A 24,045-nucleotide genomic window follows, 5' to 3' on the forward strand; every position below is an offset into this window, starting at 1 on the left:
CTACTAGTTTTTAAAAATGCATTTCTGAATTACTTTTTGTCAGCTAAAGAGCGCTTTATATATTTGGTGTTCTTTTTTGTAAACCTTACAGCTGTTTCCAGAGACAACTTTGGCGGGGGCCAAAGTATTATTCAACAAGGATACATAAACCTTCAATGTTTTTGCTGAACTGTATGATCCAGGGCCTGCCACCTAAACCTTACAGAGTACTTCATAGGAGAGCCTTTCTAAAGGAATTTGGTTACGCTTTGTTTCTGAACACGCAATTAGGGTAAATCATCATTTATTCACAATTTCATCAATCTCAATACTAGAAGAACTACTGAATTTCCAGTTAAACAACTGTTTAGTATTTCAAGAATACTTTGATTGTGTATCAACCTAAATCTCTGTGTAAGTTAATCTAACAATTCTTAACATACCAGCAAAGAAGTATTGCCTGAACACAGTTTAGTTTGCAAATTCTTTTGTGGAAGGGTATTTTCTTAAGAAATATTAGTTTTCCACACTCCTACCAAAATAGCCACAAGTATGCAAAAAATATTCTGACACTTTAATGTGCAGTGTATTTCACTGGCCGAGACATGTTTAAGCAGCAATGAAGAAACATTTGTTTATTTAGAAACTTCATTAAAAATTAGTGAGTCTATGTTCAATGCCAACAGAAATAACTCTTCTGCAAAATATGTGGAAGAATAAAGGCACGCAGTTCCTGGAGAATTATACAAACATGCAACTAAAAATACCAGCATCAACAAATATAGGAACCATCAATCAAAGGAGACGGTATGGTCATGAAAGGTGTTTGCAGGAAAGTAACTGACTTATTTGACAAATGCATGAAACTGAAACACAGCTGAGCTGCCCACAACGCAGAGATTACATCATTGCATCTAAACTTGAATCTGTAGTCTTTAAAACAGTTAATGAAGTAAACGGTCAAAGCGGCCAACATAGTAAATATAAGGGTCCTTAAGCATAGCCCTCAACATGTCTAGGGGGGGGCACACAAAAGTTTAGCCTTTATACATGAGCCATTTATTAGTTTAATAGAATTAAAAATGTAATTTGTACCAAAGGGTCTCTTCTAAAATGCTGCCTGTTGAGGCATTTGAGGGCGACAGATAAAATGGACATCATATTCCATTCCTCTACAACTTTATGAGAATACCTACAAAAATCCCTCAGCCATTTTACAGACAGCTTCAGCTGCCTTATACTTTCCTTGTCTAAATCAAAAGGTGGAGCATGTTGTCTCAACGTCTTGCTCAATCATAGATGCAGTTCATACCAGACTTTACTCACCACTATAGGGTCACCACTGAAAAAACTCTAGATCACATTATTACAATTAACTTGGTTGTTAAAATCATATTCAGAATCATCATAAACAGATATTATACATTTTAAGGTAGTTTTTAAATTTGAATTATATATTTATATAGCTTGATTTCTTGAAGGTAGGACATATTTACCTCTCAAACACTTCTAAAATATGGTAGATAGTAAATAGAACATTGAGGGAATAGGCATAAACAGATTAAGTAATGTACCACACTGAAGACCACTGATGGTATATGGCAATTTAGGTGATATACATTCGTATTTGGGCATTTTATATAGAGTACATGATAGATTAATTGACCTAGAGCACTATGTGTAGGAGAAATATCACATCGATTTTTAATTTATCTTATTGTGGATTAAGTATATGATTTTTATAAGTAGTGGATTTTAAGAATGTATATTTATATGGTTGAATGATTTATTATGGTTTATAGATAAGGGAAGAATGTATTTATATCTATTAAGGGTATCCGTTTACCTCACTTCTGTTTTGTATATAATTTATGATTTAGTGTTTTAAAAGTATATATATTAAAGGTTTATAAAAAAAAATGAATTGAAAATGTGGTTTAGGTCACCATTCAGTATGATTTTAACAACCAAGTTAATTGTAATAATGTTCCCCGCAAGATATAATTATCGGGTGTATGTATAATACAAAGCTAATGACACGATTTGTCACATAAAGACTCTACAAAGATGGCCAATTAGACAATTCCTGTGTACGAACACACCATGTAAATAAGGAAAATGGCAGCATATCCGCATCCGGCTCTAGGGCTATTTATAAGCGTCACACCCGTATGCAAATCATCCCTGAAGAAGCTGCATGAGGACGCAGCGCCAAGAAGAATTAACTGTTCTAGATAAGGGACTTAAATATGCTCCAAAGAAAAATGTCGACAAGTTTGAGACATATATAGGAATCCAGAAATACATCAGACAACTGAATGTAAAAAAAATATATATTAAGCAACCCTGTTAAACATACAATAACTACCTCAAACATAGAAGAAATCAAGCACAGCACTTTAAGGAATAAATCAATTTTTAACCCACAGATTAAGGATAACAGACACATAGGAGTTTTTAAAGATTTGGTTTTAGATGATGTAAAATGTTTGAAGATCAAAAAATATGATGAATCAAGAGCAATAAAAGCAGGCTTGAATAAACTTAAAAAAAGAAAAGATATAATAATAAGACCAGCCGACAAAGGAGGAGGAATCGTGATTGTGGCGAAAGAGAAATATGAAGAAACTCTGGGAGAAATGTTGGAAGATAAATACACATATGAGAAGTTAATGAGTAACCCACTTCTAAAATACAAAAAGGAATTAGAACAATTACTACATCTAGGCCTGAAAAAAGAAATATTGACGAAGAAAGAAGCAAAATATTTGCTACCAGAGGCTTGTCGGACTCCAATAATATACACAACACCAAAACTCCACAAAAATAAGGAGAATCCACCCCCAAGACCGATAGTCAATGGGATAGATTCGCTAACAGCGAGACTAGGCCAATACATTGACGCTTATTTGCAACCGATAATACCAGCAACAACAGCATTTGTAAAAGACACGAAACATATTCTTCAAATAATAGAAGAATTACCTCAATTTGAGAATGACATCTATATGGCAACAATAGATGTAGCAGCACTCTACACCATAATAAATCATCAGGAGGCATGTGAAGCAGTAAAATGGGCTTTAAGAAAATATACGAACCTTATCTGCAAACAAAGGAAATTTTTAATAAAATGTCTGGAATTTTGTCTCAAGAAAAACTACTTCTAGTACAACAAAACGTATTATCAAAAAATTGGAGTAGCAATGGGTTCAAAATTTGCACTTAGTGTAGCAAATATTTTTATGTCGAAGTGGGAAGAAGCCAATATTTTTAACATTATCCCAGAAGAAATAATTTTACATAAAAGGTTTATTGATGATGGAATAATTTTATGGAAAGGTACCAAGAAAGCATTAATAGAGTTTTTAAATACATTGAATGAAAATGAAAAAAATATTAAATTAACATGGGATATAAGCGACATAGAAGTTACCTATTTAGACCTGGTAATCAGACAAGAAGAAAGAAAAATTATCACAAAAAACCATTTCAAAGAAGTGGACAAGAATAGTTACTTGCCAACAGACAGTTGCCATCATAATAATTGGGTCTACAATATCCCAAAAGGACAACTGCTAAGAATAAAGAGGAACTGCACCAGGAGTCAAGATTTTGAAGAACAGGCAGATATTATTGGACGAAGGTTCGTAGAGAAAGTCTATGACACAATCTTCATCTCAGAAAAGATAGGAGAGGTAAAACAAGTAGAGAGAGCTAATTTATTAAAAGAGAAGAAGGATATAGATGTAAAATTTATGGAAAAATTACCAATTGTATTGGAATACAGTATGCAACACAAAAAAGTGGAAAATATAAGAAGAAAATACTGGTATATCTTAAAAAAGGATAAACATTTAAACAACAAGCTACCAGAGAAACCCGTATTTGTGTATAAAAGAGCATCCACTATCAGGAATATGATTGCAAAACAGTAGTGGATCCGCCTAAGACTAATTTCACATTTTTTACTGGGAAAGGGTTCTACCCATGCAAAAGGTGTTATGCATGTCTAAGAACCAAATACCCAAAAGAAAAAGTATATGAATTTATATCCACAAAAAATGGTACCACACACAAAATAAAATACTTTATTGGCTGCAATACAGAGGGAGTGGTCTATGACCTTGAATGTAGTTGCGGTCTACAGTACGTAGGTAGAACTCAAAGACTTTTAAGGATTTAGAATAAAAGAGCATGTGAAAAATATAGAGAAGGGATATGATAAACATAGTGTATCCAGACATTTTGATCAACACCATCAGAGAGACCCCTCCCAATTGAAATTTTGGGCCATTGAGCCATACAAGAAACATTGGAGAGGGATCCACAAAATCCGCTCCTTAAGCCAGCGAGAATCATATTGGATTCATACATTAGACTCTCTTACACCCAATGGATTAAATATAGAATTTGATTTTAACGGTTTTATAAGTAATTTTTAGAGAAACCGATATTTATTATACATTTTAAAATAGTTTTTAAATTTTAATTATATATTTATATAGCTTGATTTCTTGAAGGTAGGACATATTTACCTCTCAAACAGTTCTAAAATATGGTAGATAGTAAATAGAATATCGAGGGAATGGGCATAAACAGATTAAGTAATGTACCACACTGAAGACCACTGATGGTATATGGCAAGTTAGGTGATATACATTCGTATTTGGGCATTTTATATAGAGTACATGATAGATTAATTGACCTAGAGCACTATGTGTAGGAGAAATATCACATTGATTTTTAATTTATCTTATTGTGGATTAAGTATATGATTTTTATAAGTAGTGGATTTTAAGAATGTATATTTATATGGTTGAATGATTTATTATGGTTTATAGATAGGGGAAGAATGTATTTATATCTATTAAGGGTATACGGTTTACCTCACTTCCGGTTTTTATATAATTTATGATTAGTGTTTTAAAAGTATATATATTAAAGGTTTATAAAAAAAATGAATTGAAAATGTGGTTTAGATCACCATTCAGTATGATTTTAACAACCAAGTTAATTGTAATAATGTTCCCCGCAAGATATAATTATCGAGTGCATGTATAATACAAAACTAATGACACGATTAGTCACATAAAGACTCTACAAAGATGGCTGATTAGACAATTCCGGTGTACGAACACACCATGTAAATAAGGAAAATGGCGGCATATCCGCATCCGGCTCTAGGGCTATTTACAAGCGTCACGCCCGTATGCAAATTATCCCCTGAAGAAGCTGCGTGAGGACGCAGCGTAACGAGTAGGGCATAGCACCGGAAGTGACGTAGCGGAGAACGGGCAAACACAGTCCCTCATCGGTTAAGCGCATTTGAGAGCAGATTCATGTGAGTGTTCTTCTCTTTACTTTAATAAAACATTTGGCAATACTTCACTATATCGGCCCCTTTATTTTGGAGAATCGAGGCCCTATCTATGACCTTATAAAGCCGATTCCCATCTTTGGGTAGTTCAGTGGATATGCAGTTGGCTAAAGGATGGATACCAGAGTGGGTTCACTCGGAACAAAGACCAGTCCCTAGTGGTGTACCACAAGGCTCTGTACTGGGTCCTGTTATATTTAAGTGATATAACTGAGGGTTTGTTGGGCAAGGTATGTCTTTGTGCTGGTGATACAAAGGTTTGTCAAAGGGCTGATCTCCCTAGAGGTTCCAATATGGAAAATAATTTGGCATTGCTTGAAGACTGGTCAAAGCAGTTGAAACTGCAGTTCAGTATTTCTAAATGTAAAAAAATGCACTTAGGGAAAAATAATTCCTTGACAGATTCCAATATAGGGGGTACAACTTTGGCCAACACTACAGGGGAAAAAGTTTTAGGGGTACTTATTTCAGATCATTGCAAAATGAGCAAACAGTGTGGCCAAGCAAATGGAAAAGAAAATAGAATTCTAAGATGCATCACTAGAAGAATCACCAGCTGGAGGAAGGAGGTCCTGATTTCCCTATATAGATCTTTAGGTAGACCTCATTTAGAATAATATGCCCAATTCTGGAGACCTCACTTACAAAGATATTGATACCTCAAGGGGGTGAATGAGGTTTAAGAAGACAGTATTTTTAACATGAAACCAAAATCAAGAACATGGGGATATGACCTCAAACTAAATAGAGGAAAGTTCAAAACTAATCATAGAAAGTATTACTTTACTAAAAGGGTAGTGGATGCTTGGAATAAATTTCAAAGGAGGTAGTGAGTCAGTCAATCAGTCAACAGTAAGTGGTTCCAAACATGCGTGGGACAAACAGATCTATACTCAGTCAAAAAAAAATTAACACAAAAACAAAATGTGTGTGTGTGTGTGTATATATATATATATATATATATATATATTATATATACACACATACATATACACACACACACACACACACACACACACACACACAAGTAGTGAGAGTACAGCTGTATAGGTGTAAATTTGCTGTCCCCTCAAAATAACTCAACACACCATCACACAGCCATTAATGTCTAAACCACTGGCAACAAAAGTGAGCACACTCCAAAGTGAAAATGTCCAAATTGGGCCCAAACTGTCAAAATGTAGTGTGGACACCATTATTTTCCAGCACTGCCTTAACCCTCTTGGGCATGGAGTTCACCAGAGCTTCACAGGTTTCCACTGGAGTCCTCTTCCACTCCTACATGACGACATCATGGAGCTGGTGGACGTTGGAGACCTTGCGTTCCTCCACCTTCCGTTTGAGGTTGCCCCAAAGATACTCAATAGAGTTTAAGTCTGGAGACATGCTTGGCCAGGCCATCACCTTTACCTTTAGCTTCTTTAACAAGGCAGTGGTCATCTTTGAGGTGTGTTTGGGGTTGTTGTGTTGGAATACTGCCCTGTGGCCCAGTCTCTGAAGGGAGGGGGGATCATGCTCTGCTTCAGTATGTCACAGTACATGTTGGCATTCATGGTTCCTTCAATGAACTGTAGCTCCCCAGTGCCGGCAGAACTCATGCAGCCCCAGACCATGACACTCCCACCACCATGCTTGACTGTAGGCAAGAAATACTTGTCTTTGTACCCCCATAACCTGGTTGTCGCCACATGCACTTGACACCATCTGAACCAAATAGGTTTATCTTGGCCTCATCAGACCACAGGACACGGTTCCAGTAATCATGTCTTTTGTCTGCTTGTCTTCAGCAAACTGTTTGCGGGCTTTCTTGTGCATGATCTTCAGAAGAGGCGTCCTTCTGGGACGACAGCCATGCAGACCATTCTGATGCAGTGCACGGTGTATGATCTGAGCACGGACAGGCTGACTCCCGCCTCACCCCTTCAGCCTCTGCAGCAATGCTGGCAGAACTCCCACATCTATTTCCCAAAGACAATCTCTGGACATGATATTGAGCACATGCACTCAACTTCTTTGGTCAACCATGGCGAGGCCTGTTCTGGGTGGAACCTGTCCTGTTAAACCACTGTATGGTCTTGGTCACCGCGTTGCAGCTCAGTTTCAGGGTCTTGGCAATCTTCTTTTAGCCTAAGCCATGTAGAGCAACGATTCTTTTTTCAGATCCTCAGAGAGTTCTTTGCAATGAGCGATAACACCAAATTTAACACACCCGCTCCCCATTCACACCTGTAACCTTGTGACACTAACAAGTCACATGACACCGGGGAGGGAAAATGGCTTATTGGGCCCAATTTGGACCTTTTCAATTTTGTTGCCAGCGGTTTAGACATTAATGGCTGTGTGTTGAGTTATTTTGAAGGGACAGCAAATTTACACTGTTATACAAGCTGTGCACTCACTACTTTACATTGTAGCTAAGTAATTAATTCAGTATTGTCACATGAAAAGTTAAAAAAATTTACAAAAATGTGAGGGGTGTACTCAATTTTGTGAGATACCGTATATATATATATATATATATATATATATATATATATATAGAGAGAGAGAGAGAGAGAGAGAGAGAAAGGGGTGGGGCTGAGCCACAGGTCTGGATCTGAATGGACACACGGAGCAGCGCCTCGGCTCAGGTGCCCCCATAGCAAGCTGCTTGCTGTAGAGGCACTCAGCAGGAGGGAGGGGCCAAGAGCGTCGGCGAGGTACCCGAGAAGAGGAGGATTCATGCAAATCCATTACACAAAACAGGTAAGTAGAACATGTTTGTTATTTAAAAAAAAAAAGAAAAAAACAACAAGATTTTAATATAATTTTAAGCCTTGACTGTGCAGCACCTCGTAAAAAAAACTGTATGATCACAGCACATTGTCAGACACACAATCTTTTCAAAGCAAATATACTATGTACGGAAATGTTATACATCCCAATAAAAAAAAATTATTTCTAAAGCACACTGAATCCAACACAATGATGCAAATGATTATATATATATATATACATATACACACACACACGCATACATATATATATATATATATATATATACACACACACACACACACACACACACACACACACACACATATATATATATATATATATATATATATATATATATATATATAAAGTTCTATATAAGAGTTATAAGGTCTAATACTATGAAATTCACATCTATACATCATGCCTTCCATTAGATGACACAGGGCAATTACCAGTGTAGATTATTATATTCAGAGGCTTTGTTTTATTCCGTCTCATTGTGCAATAAATCTTTGAAAATGACAGCTACACCATCATGTTAGCAAAACAAATTTAAGACCAGGCACTTCACCAATAATTTGACTGGTGTTAAGCTGACAAATATTGCAGGATAAAGCTCTCACACAGATTGTCTGACACTCCCCTCCTTCGAGTAACTAGAGATTATATACCGTGCCTATTTCGTTCAGAAATGCAAAAATGCCATCACTCTCAAATGTCTAGGAAAGGTTAGACAATGTCTGCAGCACACGTCTAACACTGGCAATCCCCATCTACTTTGAAATTATTTTTATGCTATGCATATGTAATATGTACAGATCTGTCAAAGGATCAAGAAGCGAACATGTAACACATACTGGATAACAGCATGGCACTTCAGTTGTTAGCATTGATGCCCTATCTCATTGTTTAATTGCTCTTGATTGCCAAAAAGCATGCTCCGTTATTTCTTTTCCCCCATTTCTGGGGGGTTGTTCTGGGTGTTCCAGTTCCATCCCACAATCAAAAACATTTAAATGGTTTGACTGGCTACATAATTGGTCTTGAACATATATGTGGGCTTCTATGATTGTGATAGCGCAGTATTTCTCAACCTTTTTTCAGTCAAGGCACCCTTTAAATGTATGGAAAAGTTGAAGGCGTCCTTTAAAACTTTGGACTGGACAGCCTCAAGACACCCATTCTAAAATGTCAAAAACAATTCTAATAGTTTTACATTATGTGGGAGCATCAACACACATAGGGCATCCAACATTAGAGGTGATTTTGATAAAGCCTGCAGGTTTAAAAATAACCTTAATTATTGTGCATTAACTCATTATAGTTTATATGAGAATTTAGTAAACTATTTTACAATTATTGAAATCTTGTCTTGGCTAGAAATTGACAGCCTGGGACAAGAATGAAAAAAGTACTGATTTGCACCAGCAACCATATTACCATTTCAAATATTGTTACCATGTTATTGCAGGATCCCACATTGTAAACCTTTTCAGAAAATTGTGGAAGTGTTGGGTGTCTCAGACAATGACAGCTACAACACTGCTGAGTCTCCACATCTTCTGTGGATGAATAGGGAGTTATATTGAACACCGGGGCCATGTGGCCACAACACATTTGTGTGTTTCACCATTGTGCATGCGCTACGCGCAGGATACCTTCTTTCTGGAGTAGACCAATATTTCATTTTCATTTTAATGGAAAGAAAAATCATAAACTTAATAATTTGGTGCCTTGCAATGTCCTCAGATGGGTATTCTTAGAGAATCAAGTCTCAGTATGCTGTTTCCATGAAAAAAGGCCACCAGCTGGAGCTGATCAGTCTCTGCCTTGCAAACATGCAGGTTTCAGATGTGTTTAAAAGCGTATTTTACAAAAATGATCACACAAAAGACAAGCAATACTGTAAAGGGGTGTGAACCTTTTGCCCAGCAGATTACCAAATTCCGCTCATGCTATGTCTGCACTCTCACATGCATAAAAAAAACTTCAGCTTAAACAAAAAAATGTAATTGCTTTGATCTTAAACAGTATGTAGGCAGATGCCTTCCATTTAGTTATTATTTAAGTTCTTGGGATGGTTCTTGACAGTTTCATTTGCTGACTAAGTGAATATACTTGCAGTTTGTACCAGCACCACCAACATCCCCACCCCAGCATATTACTTACCTCTGCAACACAGCAGTGCCCTTGGCAGAAATCCTCCTTTGTCCTTGCACAATGGAACTTTACAGATCAGTTTGAAGTTTCCCCTGGATGTGACACCAGCATCTGGAAGGCCCCATACAAAATCTATCAAGTCTTAATGCTCAGGTGTAAGCTGGAGTGGAGTGGTTCGGTATGGACGGGGTAGGTTAGAGAGTTTGTTCTTTTAAATATAAAATAATGTACAGTTTATATATATTAAAAAAATAAATAAAAAGGTATTTTTTCGTTGCTCTAAAATAGGCACCGATTTATAGCAAAAAAGTGAGCCTTTTATATTTCTTTGTATTAACCATGTAGGTGTAAATGGCTATTTTAGCTAATGGTTTAATGTTAAGCAGTGGGGAAGTTCACCAAAAAATAAAAAAATAATACTACTCATTTTTCATCTTTGGATGATCAGAGTTTTTGGACTAGAAGTGTCAGGTATTAAGCAGAATATGAATGGTGCAAGCTCACGTATGTTTTCCCATGTCCAAGGTAGAAGGATTGTGGTCTCCTAATCATTGGCCGGTATGCTGGTAAATTTCCAAAATTCTAAACTTTGCATATTGCTGTCAAGAACAAAAATAGCAGAATATATACACTAAATATGGGTAATAATGTTTTGCACACATATTATCTTTTTCTCAGTTTTCCCGTATCATAGCACATTCTTTCTGAATAGGTCTGTTACAAAGTTGTAGGAAAAAAAAATCAAATAAAAACTACTGGAAAACTTTTTGGTTGCAAGTAGTTTTGTTTACAATAAAGAACGCTGTTCACAGGTTATTGCATTACTATAGAAAAACAAAAAGAAAAGAAAAGAAGTTTAAATCAGCTACTAATTACTTTTAATAATAAACTTTTAAAAATGATAAGAAAAATGAAGAAGTTACAACAAACTCAGATCAAAACAATCCAGAGGCACTTGTTTTCAACTGTTCTTCTGGCCAGGAGATCAGCGGGTAGAAAAAAAGGCTTGAAACCTAAGAATCTTCCTTGGGGAAGAATTAAACAATTTACCATGACAGTTTGGGTGGCATTCAAGAAAAGCATTTGAAACATGAGAATGGGTCATGTGTTTCTAAATAGTGTGCTTGTCTGAATATTTTAAGTACCAAAATAGAAGTGATTTCATAAAATTCCTTTCAATTAATTTAGTGCAATTTTTTATTGGGTACAATTCAGATTTCAATATTACTTTACATATTCTACTAAAGTTTAGCTATACATAACCATATATATATATATATATATATATATATATATATATATATGTTTTTATAATATGTCAATACAATTCTATATATACATGCAAGCTTGCATTTGATCAGCATTGTAATTTGCATATATTTAAAAAAACATCCATTGGTGTTTGCAATAATTTAGTAGCAGCTAAAATAGACTTTGCAAAAAAGATAATCATGCATACACACAAACTCAAATCTTTTTCTGCTTAGTAAAATACATGAAAGAATAAATAAATAAATCCTCTACAAAAACTTTAATATAGTAATAGAAAATGACTATACAAAAATAATTATGCAGGCAATTGATAAAAAAATATTATATATTATAATTTAAAAAAAAAAGGCAAATATATAATTATCTAGGATCATATTTTTTTTTTAATTTTGATTAAGGGGATATTCGGGGATTGACAGATTGATTGATTTTTACAGTACTTTGAGAAATGTGTAAGCAATGCATGCTTACAAAATTATAAGAAATAATAGAATGTGCATTTGTAGCAATATAAAAACACTATGTTCCTAATGACATACATTTAGTATATACCTTTTAAAAAGGGTTTTTTTTTTTTTTTCACACTACAATAAAGAATAGAAATTCTCATATCAGACACAGACAGTAACTCTGTCTGAAACCCTGGCTTGTAAAAGTATCGGTTACTTGTAAAATGGTCTGCTACCCAGGACTAAGACCTTGCTTAAAAGACTTGTTTACTGACTAAATGCATCCACCATGAAATTGATTCTTTTAAAAGAATATTTTTAAACCATGATACTGGATAAATATTGCTTCCTGAAAGTGTAAGAAAAATAAATCAACAAAACAGACACTGCTAAACGGTAAGGTTACAGATGATACGCAGCTCATCTATTACAGCTGAAATATGAAGTTACCAAAACTATGCATTTCTGTCAACAGGATATTGGATAGGAATTCCCTATAGTTCAACCTAAAGTTTGTCTATAAAAAAAAAACAAAAAAAAAAAAACAAAAATAAAAACTTAATACAACAATATAAACTCTTGAAAAATAAAGGCAGTAATCAAAAGACTTTAGCACGAGTCACAAAAACATTTGAATAATTTGTAGCCAATTATTATGGTTTTATATTATATTTCATCTACTTTTTATGTTTTATTGGGGCTAATTGAAGTTTCATATTTCAATTTCAGCTACATTTTCTAATTGGTAAGCAAAAGCACATTTTAACTTTGATACTGTATAAAACGATTCTAGTGCTAATAGACAAATTTAAAAATAAAACTGATATATTGTAGTGAACATCTTTTTAGGAATGTGGTGTTACAACAACAGGTCAGCAGGCAATAGACATTTTTTAAAGTGGGGAAAGGGGGTGTCCAATTGTTAAAAAAAAATGTTGCCAAGTATCTGAACAAACAAAACCCCATTGTATTTTTTGTAATTTCAAAAGCATGGTCATTGAGACCCAATTTAACTGTCCTATACATATGGAAGGGGAAAAAAAAAAATTATATATATATATATTTCAGCTTTTGGTAGGTGAGACAGGGTGGTACCCATGTGTCTTGGAGCTTCTTTACTAGGGTGTTGGGCTAAGGACCTTTCCACACAGCAACCTGCAACTTGTGTCAACCAACAAGCATGCGTCAACACACCCAGTGTTACTGCAAAAACCTTCAATCATTGCCATTTTGTGTTAAGATATCCTAAGAAAAAAAAGGTTTCCTCTACTGAAACCACCAATGTTGACATCAAATTTTGTTACACCAATACACCGCATCAAAGTCCAAACCTAAGCAACCGCAAGTATTGCCAGTCTGTACCTGCATCTCTTTTTAAAAAGTGCTTGCCCACAGATATCTAAAAGAAAGAAACAAAATCTTTCAACTGGATTTCCCAGACTTTCTAGCTCTATTTTTTATAAATCAACTGTTAATCAGTAAGTGGAACAGCCAAAGATTAACATTAGTGCTGAGGGTTTAGGATATTCAGAGTGTGAGAACAGTAAAACATATTAATAAGATACTACACTTACCCCAAAGAGACCAAACGGCACTGCCTTCAGTATACAATGAACAAAGGATCTTTATTCACAAATATCAGGATAACATGGGAAATGACCCCATTAAAAAAAAAAAAATTCAAATTTCCCCCAATTAAAAGAAAATGTAAAATTTTCACTAATCAAACTTTTGCAGCTCATATGCAACTCACGTCACAGTAATATAGATATCTGTCTATATCTCCCTCATATGTGTATATATATATATCTCCCCAGAACAACAAAGGTACGGAGTAATTTAAATACTGTAAATTCCCCCCTCACTACACCAGTAAAGTTTTGTGGCACTGCCACTTCAGTAGTCATAAATCAAATGATCTTGCAAATCTTTTCTTCTTTTCATGCCTTACAGACAGTTTTGGCCATGTACTGCATGTGTCTAAAGATTACACTAAACATCCTCAAAAAAAAAAAAAAAGATCCGGCAAAGAACAAATATCTGAGCAACAATAACTTTAAAACTGCCATGTATTCTTTCAAGGAGAAAATACAAGCAGAGTGATTTAAAGTACTTGGCCTTTATGTTTTTGTACCACATAATAAGTGATAAAGATACTGTAGTAGCAGAGATAGCCAGGGCTATACTTGGCTGGCTTCTACAAACACATAAACTCCCTTTGGGGGCTCTATTAGAATTAGAAGCCATTGTAACTCTGCCCATAGGGATTATTTAGGAAATGCCTTTCATGATTCAAACCAAAGCTAAGCATGACATTATAATGACATTTAACCAAGTTTTCTCACCATCCACCTTGGCTTGACATTATCGGTGTCTGGTAGTAAAAGCTGACTTTCACACAATTTCATTATGCTGAAGACACTTCACATACTTGATGCTTTCAATCAAATTATAATGAATTCAATAGTAGCAAAACAATCTCAGCCATTTTACTTTCTCCATCAAAAAGGTGGTTTTATGACTGAATTGTAGCCAAGAAATGTACTTTCAATGTCTGAGTATATATTTATATATAGCTGCAGTTTTAGTAGGAACAGAGACACCATCAATGAAGAGAAGATAAAACGGCTTTACTAAAACATATTGTTGTTAGAAAAGGATAGGAGGTATACAACTGTCTTAAAACAGTTCTAATGTTTCTTTTTTTATTTATTCACAATAAAAATTAATAAGAGTTTCTTACATTTAAAACAGAAGGGTGTGACTGGATATCACTAAAAAGCATATATATATATATATATATATATATATATATTTTTTTTGGGGGGGGGGGAGGATATGGAGAATGTATTTTGCCTTCAGTGATTTTCTAATATTATACAGTATCCACATTAGGAGGAACTGCAGACTGCTCACATAATTTGTAATTAAACATCTTTGCCATTCTGAAGCTTCCCTCCGACCACTTTGCATATTATTTTCTATATATTGTGATTCTTCACTTGCCAAATATGCTGCAGAAATCTCCCTCCACTAAGTGTCACTGCAGCTATTTTAACTGTGGGCAGCTGAAACTGCTGACTGTTCACTTCCTGGATTTTATATATATATATATATATATATATATATATATATATATATACATATATATATACACACACACACACACACATTATATATATATATATATATATATATATATATATATATATATATATATATATATATATATATATATATACACACACACACACACACACACACACACACACAGTGTATGCAGATAGACACACTCACACAACTGCTTGCCTGCACATTTCTCCTCTCTTCATGAATACTCATGGATCTCTTCAGTCTCCTGTTATCTCCACCCTCATCCAGCCCCCTCAAGCTCTCCTTGGCTTTCCTATGACTAATTCCTCCCTCCCTTACTGGCAAACTCTCATATGAGTTAGAGAGAGAGCTGTGCATGGTGTCATTATCCTAGGCCAATTACCAGACAATAAAGTGGAAGTGGGCTGTATAAGGTATTTACTGGCAGAAAAAAAAACAACAAGGGCAGATGATTTAATAGATGGGAAGATGAAAAAATTACTGAACAGCCACTTTAAATGTACTGTATAAAAACCCAGAAACAAAAATGTAAAATATTGCAGCTGACTAATCCTTGAAGAGTAACTCCATTTTCATGGAGAAAAAAAAAATAGCAAACAAAGAACAAATAATATAGTGTATACAATTGCGACACAAGTCCAATTGAAATTTAATGTTATTGAAATTACCTTTCCTTTCCAATCTGCAGCCACTGTACTTTTCTGACAATGCAATGCAAATATGGTTACCCGGAAATGTTCTGTACACAGAATGTGTACTGACCAGGCCACAGAAACATAAATTCCTGCTTGTGTGATTGGCTCACCAATTTTTCCAGAAGACTGCCTAAGATACAAGTCAGATGTCAGGTATCCCCTGCAACAAAAATGTAATTTTTAAGGAGATACTCCTCATTCGTGCTCTGCAGGTGCCACAGCGGATTGATTATTACAAAACCACTTCCATTAGACTCACTCAGTCCAGGGGCACAGAGCAACAAACAGGGATTTCTTCAGAATAACATAAGGTTGTTATAATCCTTGCAATGTACATAGATCACCCAGAGGGGAATGTTTTTTTCTCAAAAAAAAAAAAGTGGAGTTACGCTTTAATTTCATGCATTGCTTTTCTTTTATTCTGCCTTTTTATTTTCTTTATTTTTATCTGCTGAATCTTCCTGTTACACACTCCTTGTCCCAGGACATAGCTAACTCTTCACTCTATCTATAAAGGAGCAGCATTGTTACCCTAGCACACTAAGTAGGTTAGGACTACAGAACATCCCCATCTCTGCTCATCTTGATAACATAGGGGAAAATGTAGTTTAAAGGTAACTAGGTCTTAGGCAGGGTATAAATAGTTTTGGTAGATTGGTAGATTGTTTTTGCTTCCAGTTTAGCTCACAGGAAGTGAAAAGTATATTGCATTTCTGGCAAGCTTATCAGGTATTTTTTGGACTACCTAAAATTATTTTAAGCCTGAACAATGAAAACTAATGCAGTCACCATATCTGAAGACTGGGAAGCTGCAATATAACCACTTCCTGCAAATCGACGTAGCTTTATGTTGGCTCGGACCAGTGGTTGTACCGGGGTTATGCCTGTAGCTAGAGGCATCATCCAGGTACCATTTTGTAGAGCCGGCGGTCGGCTTTCAGGCGGTAACAGCTGATGCAGCTTGGGAGCTGCGCGGCTGTTACCCCAGAGAGCGGGAGGGGATGCCCCCTCCTGCAGCCACCCTTCTGCGGCTCTGCCCGGGTCTCCCATCCCACCAGGAGACCCGAGCAACCAGCTGGCACGTCCGCCAGCTGGTTGGAGTCCCGATCAAAGCCAGATTTGGCTTTGATCGGGTCTCCGAAGTAGTAACCCAGGAGTGGCGTCCATGACGTCACGTCCGAGTTACACCGCGGCTTAAGGCGGCAAATTTAAAAAAGGTGTCAGTATTCAAAAATGGTGATTTTGGCATTTTGAATACATTGAAGTGCAGTGGAGGGGTCTGGGGCCTATTAAATCCCCGATCCCTCCATAAAGAGTACCTGTCACTGCCTACTGCTGTCACAAGGGATATTTACATTCCTTGTGACAGCAATAAAAGTGATCAGATTTTTTTTAAACTTTGCTAAAATTAAAAAATGTAATAAAATAAATAGAAAAAAAAATTTAAAGCACCCCGTAGCCGTGAGCTCACGCACAAAAGAAAACGTATATGGAAGTCGCGCCCGTAAATGAAAATGCTGTTTAAACCACACATGTGAGGTATCGCCACGATAACCAGAGCGAGAGCAATATTTCTAAAAAAAGCTACTCTGTAACCCTAAACTGGCAACCGTTAAAATTTTTTAAAAAGTCGCCTATGGAGATTTTTATTGACAGTAGTTTGTCACCATGTTAGGTATCTATTTACTCTGCGTGACATCATCTTTCACAATATACAAAAAATATTGCAATGACTGCCACTTTATACTCCAGAGTCTGCTAAAAAAATATATAATGATTGAGGGTTCTAAGTAATTTTTGAGCTACAAATACTGATTTTAACTTGCAAACAACATGTGTCAGAAATGGTCTCGGTCCAGCAGTGGATAATACATTTCTGTTCTTGGGTATAGATATCCTTTAAAGTCCGTGCTTTATTTCTGCTTCTTGCATCACCAATCAAATTCAAACATCTAAGGTCTGATTGGTGGCTGGTATGAACCCCTTATTTTTTTATATCAGGCCTACCTATATGTGAGAGGCAGCAAGGTGCCTGCTTTGCGTGCTCCAGCATCATAGGTGGGTGCATTTCAAGATCACCAGATTACAAATATAAATGAGTGGGGAGATTAGAGCACTATACCATATAATGCCTTGTTAGAGAAACCTAAGTACTATGTACGCTGTTTTCCATGTATTTATTTTAAGTTTTAATTTTCAATCATGCATTAGGTGTACTTTAATCAATCATGGACAAAACCTGGTAAGAGAAATTGCACCAGACACATACTACATTAAGACACTACTTTTTTTCTGAAGTTCTAATGAGACTCAGCATAGGTTTTCAAACCACACATTTTTCTTGGTAGAAATGTCTACTCTCGGTCAATTATTACACTTCTTAAGTAATGAAGGCCAAGCTAAGCCTTAGAGAAACAAAAGCAGTCAGCCACAAATACATACTCCGAGCCAATTTCAACAACAATACCAGTTTCTTAACATATTCCTGGAATGTATATTGCATAATCGGATACAATGTCAAATATGTCCTAATTTAAATAACGGATGTGCAAAGATTCTGGTTAAGAAATACAAATACTTAAAAAAGAAAGAATGGGAGCATAATACTATATGCAAAGTATATATGTGTAAATAAAAAAAAAATGTTTTCCACAATAATGTGCTCTACAATTATACAATCTCCTATGATCATCATAATTAGGAATATCATATAACAAATCAATAAACAGAAAAATGGTGATAATTGCAAACCTTTGAAGGCCTATAAAACCAGTGTTCCAAAAGAAGTTTTTAAATAATTTGCTTTGTGTATAAAGTGTCCACAAAGATATAAGTGAAAGTCAAGAAGTCTGTTGTGACACTCTCTCCACCATAAAATCAAATATGCTTTGGTGGGACTACAAAACACCTCCTCCTCTTCCATACAGGCTCCCAAAGGATTATCCCTACCAAGTGATGCAGTAACCAGATTAAATGACTCCTTAAATTATTAGGTGGGTCCCAAATAGCCTTTGCTGCATCAACACAGCATTACTCCTCTCCTTTACTTCTTATTGAATAAGCACTTCAACCTCTCTCCCTCATGGTCTCCTCCTCCAACTCTAGCAGGCAGGAAATAAATTAAACAGGAGAAGAAAGCCAGAGATAGTGTAATATCCTTTATTTCAAAGCAATCAGAACAAGGATGGTGTACACTCACATTAGAGTGTGCCCTTTCCTGGAACTATCAAATCAGTAATACAGGCAGTCCCCAGGTTACAAACAAGATAGGGATTGTAGGTTTGTTCTACATTTTTTTAAGTGTAGCCCCAGCCAAAAGAATCAGTTTTTAAGTTTTTTGGATAGCATAGGGAAGGGTTAACACCCCTGTAATGTTTGTTTTGCTGTCTGTACCCCTTTTCAGAAGATTTCACCTCACTTTCTGTCCCTATGACAATTGGATTTTGAAAATTTTAGGTTCGGATTAGTGGTAAAGCTTCAGTGGGGACACCTTTTTCCCATAACTCTTACAGGAGTGAATTTCCCTTCCTAGGGGTAGATCTCTCCTCACGTCCTGTTGTCTCTCTCCGTTTGTAAGTAGGAGTCGTTTGTAAGTCGGATCTTTGTAACCCGGGGACTGCTTGTACTGGGGAAGTGCCGTTTACTAGCACTACTTCCAGGACTCCCTCTGTCGTGTGCTCTACAGACCGGAAATTATGTGGCGGAAATGATATCATGGTTTACAGCCCCGCCTAATGCATTTTGTTTACATTTGAAGTAGTCAGTGAGCGCTGCAACTAAAACACAGTTTAGTGCATAGAATCTATAATTATTAATTTATTCTAAAAATCACAGGAGAGCATACGAATACCTAAAAAATAAAAGCACTACTTACAAGATCACTGTGAGAACAAGATATATACAAAAATTATCATTTTCAAATATAGTTTTATTCTACACTGAGGGCAATAGCATATGAACAGTAATAGCATATGAAACAAAAATGTCTTATGAAGTCCAAGGGGACTCTCTGAAGCCCATTAAGTTGCTAGATGGCACCATGCACTCTTCCCAATGTCCTTCTCCCTAATAACTTGTAATGATCAATGGACAAACCTTAAAGCCCAACTCTGTGAGTGGTCATTTTCACACCTTTGAACTCTCATAATTTGTTAAAATTTTTTGCTCTTTAGCTAAGTATTGTCCATCTGTACAGTCCGCTGTAAGCTGTGCTAAGCTGCATTAGGAAAGCATAGCGGGAGTCACACTACCATCTCCCTGTCGCATCAGAACAGTGTCTAAGACAGGCCCAGGTTAAGTGCTTACGGATATTAAAGTGGAGTTCCACCCATTTTTAATAAATTGGATTACATAGATCTATGTAATCCCCTTTAAAATGACTTTTACCAATGGAAAGTTTTTTTTTTTGCTAGTAAATACCTGATTTTCTGCTTTATTTATCCTCTTCTTACTTCCGGGTCTGGTCGGCCATTACGTCATTCGGCGATTCGCAGTGTGTGCTGGGATGGCATGAAATCTCACATTATTACACAGGAGATGAGCTGCACTTTGTGCTCTGCCCCGCCTCCTCTCAGTGAGCTGTATGCATGTAGTGTATTGAGGTTGTGCTCCGCCCCGCCTCCTCTCAGTGAGCTGTATGTATGTAGTGTATTCAGGCCGTGCTCCGCCCGCCTCCTCTCAGTGAGCTCAGTGAGCTATAATGCTTTCAGTCCTCGCTCACTGAGAGAAGGCGGGGCGGAGGCGGGGCAGAGCACGGCCTGAATACACTGCATACATACAGCTCAATGAGAGGAGGCGGGGCGGAGCATGGCCTGAATACACTACATACATACAGCTCACTGAGAGGAGGCGGGGCGGAGCACAACCTCAATACACTACATACATACAGCTCACTGAGAGGAGGCGGGATGGAGGCGGGGCAGAGCATGGCCTGAATACACTGCATACATACAGCTCACTGAGAGGAGGCGGGGCGGAGCACGGCCTGAATACACTACATACATACAGCTCACTGAGAGGAGGCGGGGCGGAGCACAACCTCAATACACTACACACATACAGCTCACTGAGAGGAGGCGGGACGGAGGCGGGGCAGAGCACACAGTGCAGCTCATCTCCTGTGTAATAATGCGAGATTTCATGCCATCCCAGCACACACTACTAATCGCCGAATGACGTAATTGCCGACCAGACCCGGAAGTGAGAAGAGGATAAATAAAGCAGAAAATCAGGTATTTACTAGCAAAAAAAAAAACTTTCCATTGGTAAAAGTAGTTTTAAAGAGGATTACATAGATCTAAAGTGAAAAAAATGGGTGGAACTCCACTTTAAGAATTAATCAGTCAAATGATTCAATTCATGATATTATAAAAAAGTAAAAAGGTTTTTAGATTTTAGTCTTTAAATCAGCACTGAAAATGAAGCACCGCATATAAAACTTTATAATAACATGGTTTAAATGGTTGTTAGGGGATATGATAGCTTAAAACTGAACAAATATTCTGATATACAGGTGCGGTCACAACGTATGTGTATAGCAGACTAGAATGTGTTATTGGGGCATTAAAAAAAGTCACTCTTCGTTGGAAGCCCATGTCACAGACTGGACAAGGTGTTATCACACTATAACAGGAAGTGTCTGAAAAATACCAAAACTAGAAACTAAACTGGGGAAGACCCAAATCTACAATGTGCAATACATATTTATTAAAATAGACTGTGCGATTAACAACCAACATACCAAACCAAGACTTGCACCTAAGGGGATGGATAGAAATATAAATGTTCCAAAAATCTGTGGCAGTTTAAATTTACATCTCAACTTTCCTATACACCTCTTAATCCTGTAAAATATTGTTATCGGACAGTTTTTGCATACTTAATCCACTTGTTCTGATTTACAAACATTTACCTGCATTCCCAAGAATGACCAAAATGGTAGCAACCCAAGCTTTACACGCATCCAAGATATAAGCTAATCAAAAAATAATATATTGAAGCTAAAAAATAATACCTAAATTTATATATATATATATATATATATATATATATACATATATACACATATATATACACACACACACACACACACACACACACACACACACACACACACACACACACACACACACAGTGCCTTGCGAAAGTATTTGGCCCCCTTGAACTTTTCGACCTTTTGCCCCATTTCAGGCTTCAAACAAAGAAATAAAACTGTAATTTTTTTGTGAAAAATCAACAAGTGGGACACAATCATGAAGTAGAACGAAATTTATTGGATATTTCAAACTTTAACAAATAAAAAACTGAAAAATCAGGCGTGCAAAATTATTCAGCCCCCTTACTTTCAGTGCAGCAAACTCTCTCCAGAAGTTTTTTTTTTTTTTTTAAAGCAGATAAAATATGCACTCACACTGAACAGGTAGATGAAAACAGTCATACTGTGCACCATTGCAAACCCAGGATAGCTCTCCCACAAGAAAAGTACTCAGATAAAAGCAACCCTCATAGTTGGTCTCACACTCTCCTAGAACGCTGTAGCTCCGCCCAACAGGTTTCATCAGGGACACCAATATATAGATATATATATATATATATATATATATATATATATATACACACACACGCACACACACACACACACACACACACACACATATATATAGTGCCTTGCGAAATTTTTTTGTTAAAAAAGTTTGAAATATCCAATAAATTTCGTTCCACTTCATGATTGTGTCCCACTTGTTGTTGATTCTTCACAAAAAAATTACAGTTTTACATCTTTATGTTTGAAGCCTGAAATGTGGCAAAAGATCTCAAAGTTCAAGGGGGCCGAATGCTTTCGCAAGGCAGTGTGTATATATATATACATACACATACACACACACACACATATATACACATATTATATATATATATATATATATATATATATATATATATATATACACACACACACACACACACACACACACACACACACACACACACCATTGAGGATGTGTTAAAATAAAACAGTGACAAACATTACAATACTTTTTACATGTCAGTCTTCTCCAGGCTGTTTCTTCACAGAAACACAAATAAAGACAGACCACTTGATCACTTGATGTGTGGCTGACAAGGCAAAGAGGTGACAAAGTGATCTTTAAAGGCAATTTTCAGTTTGTCATCAGGCTCACTCTTTATACTTTATCCTTTCAACAAAATGCTGTGCGCTGCAAACAATGTGTTGATGTTACAGATGGTGTCCCTCACCAAACAAGTCAGTGTAAACAAATCAATGAAAAGGAAGTGAATAAGAGAAAGCGTCAATCATTATTTGGGTTCATTTGTACAACTGTGCTCTTCAAGCCTCTGTTGTCAAAATGATGACTTATGCAGATGCTAATGATGTCATGATGGACTCATGACCGCCGGGAGAGACATACTAGCGGACATTCCACTGTGTCCATATGCACTAGTAACAACACAATTATGAATCTGCTAAGTGTTTGACAATGATTCGAAAAAAGGTAAACTGATCAAGTAATACAATCTGTATATTGGCATATTTTGATTGAAAAAAAACACTTAAACATTGATTTGTGAAAAATTATGAAAACAATATCCACTAGTATGTCTAGTAGGAGATGAAAAAGATAGATGATGCAATCATTGACTCTTGGCTTTTATCTGATCAGGAAGTTTGACTTCGGCATCACACAAGGATGCTTAAAATCTGGTCATACCAAAATATAGCCAAATCCATGAAGCCAAGTCCCTAAAGGTTTTTGAATCAAGAGCACTTGGCAGGCATTCCTAAATTGTGCTAAGGGCCTTGCAAATGACACTGTAACTAAAGTACAAGGGCTCTATACTCACTTCCACAATAGTTGAGCTGTACATCAATTTGAACATTCCAATAATTTGTTTTTACAGAAAGTTTTCAGTGGAGGTGCTGTACACAAATGCAACAGATGATCTACCTTAAATGAGAAACCTTAGCTGGCAAGAGTGAGTAGACTGGTCATGTTATTCAAAGCACATTATTAAAGTAGACGTACACATTTATTGTCTCTTTTGGACGCAAGGGTGACCAAGTGCAGAGGCCAACTGAGGGACACTGGGTAAAGTAAACTTATAGTCAGACTATACCTACACCACATTGTACTTTAATGTAAACTGTCCCCCACTTCTCAGTGCCACCAGAGCAACAGACGTTCCCATGCAAATACTGCATAATCTAAATAGATTTTGACAT

At 36.3% G+C, this 24,045-nt stretch overlaps 2 protein-coding genes and 1 pseudogene across 4 annotated transcripts in view; 1 reads left to right on the plus strand and 2 right to left on the minus strand.

Moving 5' to 3' along the window:
- Positions 1–24,045, plus strand: part of LOC309544756 (E3 SUMO-protein ligase ZBED1-like) — a gene marked incomplete at both ends in the record, with an annotated part of 838,422 nt that overhangs the window by 68,673 nt on the left and 745,704 nt on the right. The gene's annotated exons all lie outside the window — the stretch shown is intronic.
- Positions 1–24,045, minus strand: part of ARL15 (ARF like GTPase 15) — a 450,682-nt gene that overhangs the window by 5,308 nt on the left and 421,329 nt on the right. The gene's annotated exons all lie outside the window — the stretch shown is intronic.
- LOC309543520 (zinc finger protein with KRAB and SCAN domains 4-like) overlaps positions 4,071–24,045 on the minus strand; it is an 89,219-nt pseudogene continuing 69,244 nt past the window's right edge. The window contains exon 2 of the transcript in view: positions 4,071–4,150. The product of the transcript in view is annotated as a zinc finger protein with KRAB and SCAN domains 4-like (transcript). The remainder of the gene's footprint in view (positions 4,151–24,045) is intronic.

The sequence above is a fragment of the Pelophylax lessonae genome (assembly GCF_965119305.1).
Source record: "Pelophylax lessonae genome assembly, chromosome: 1".
Lineage (NCBI taxonomy): Eukaryota > Metazoa > Chordata > Amphibia > Anura > Ranidae > Pelophylax > Pelophylax lessonae.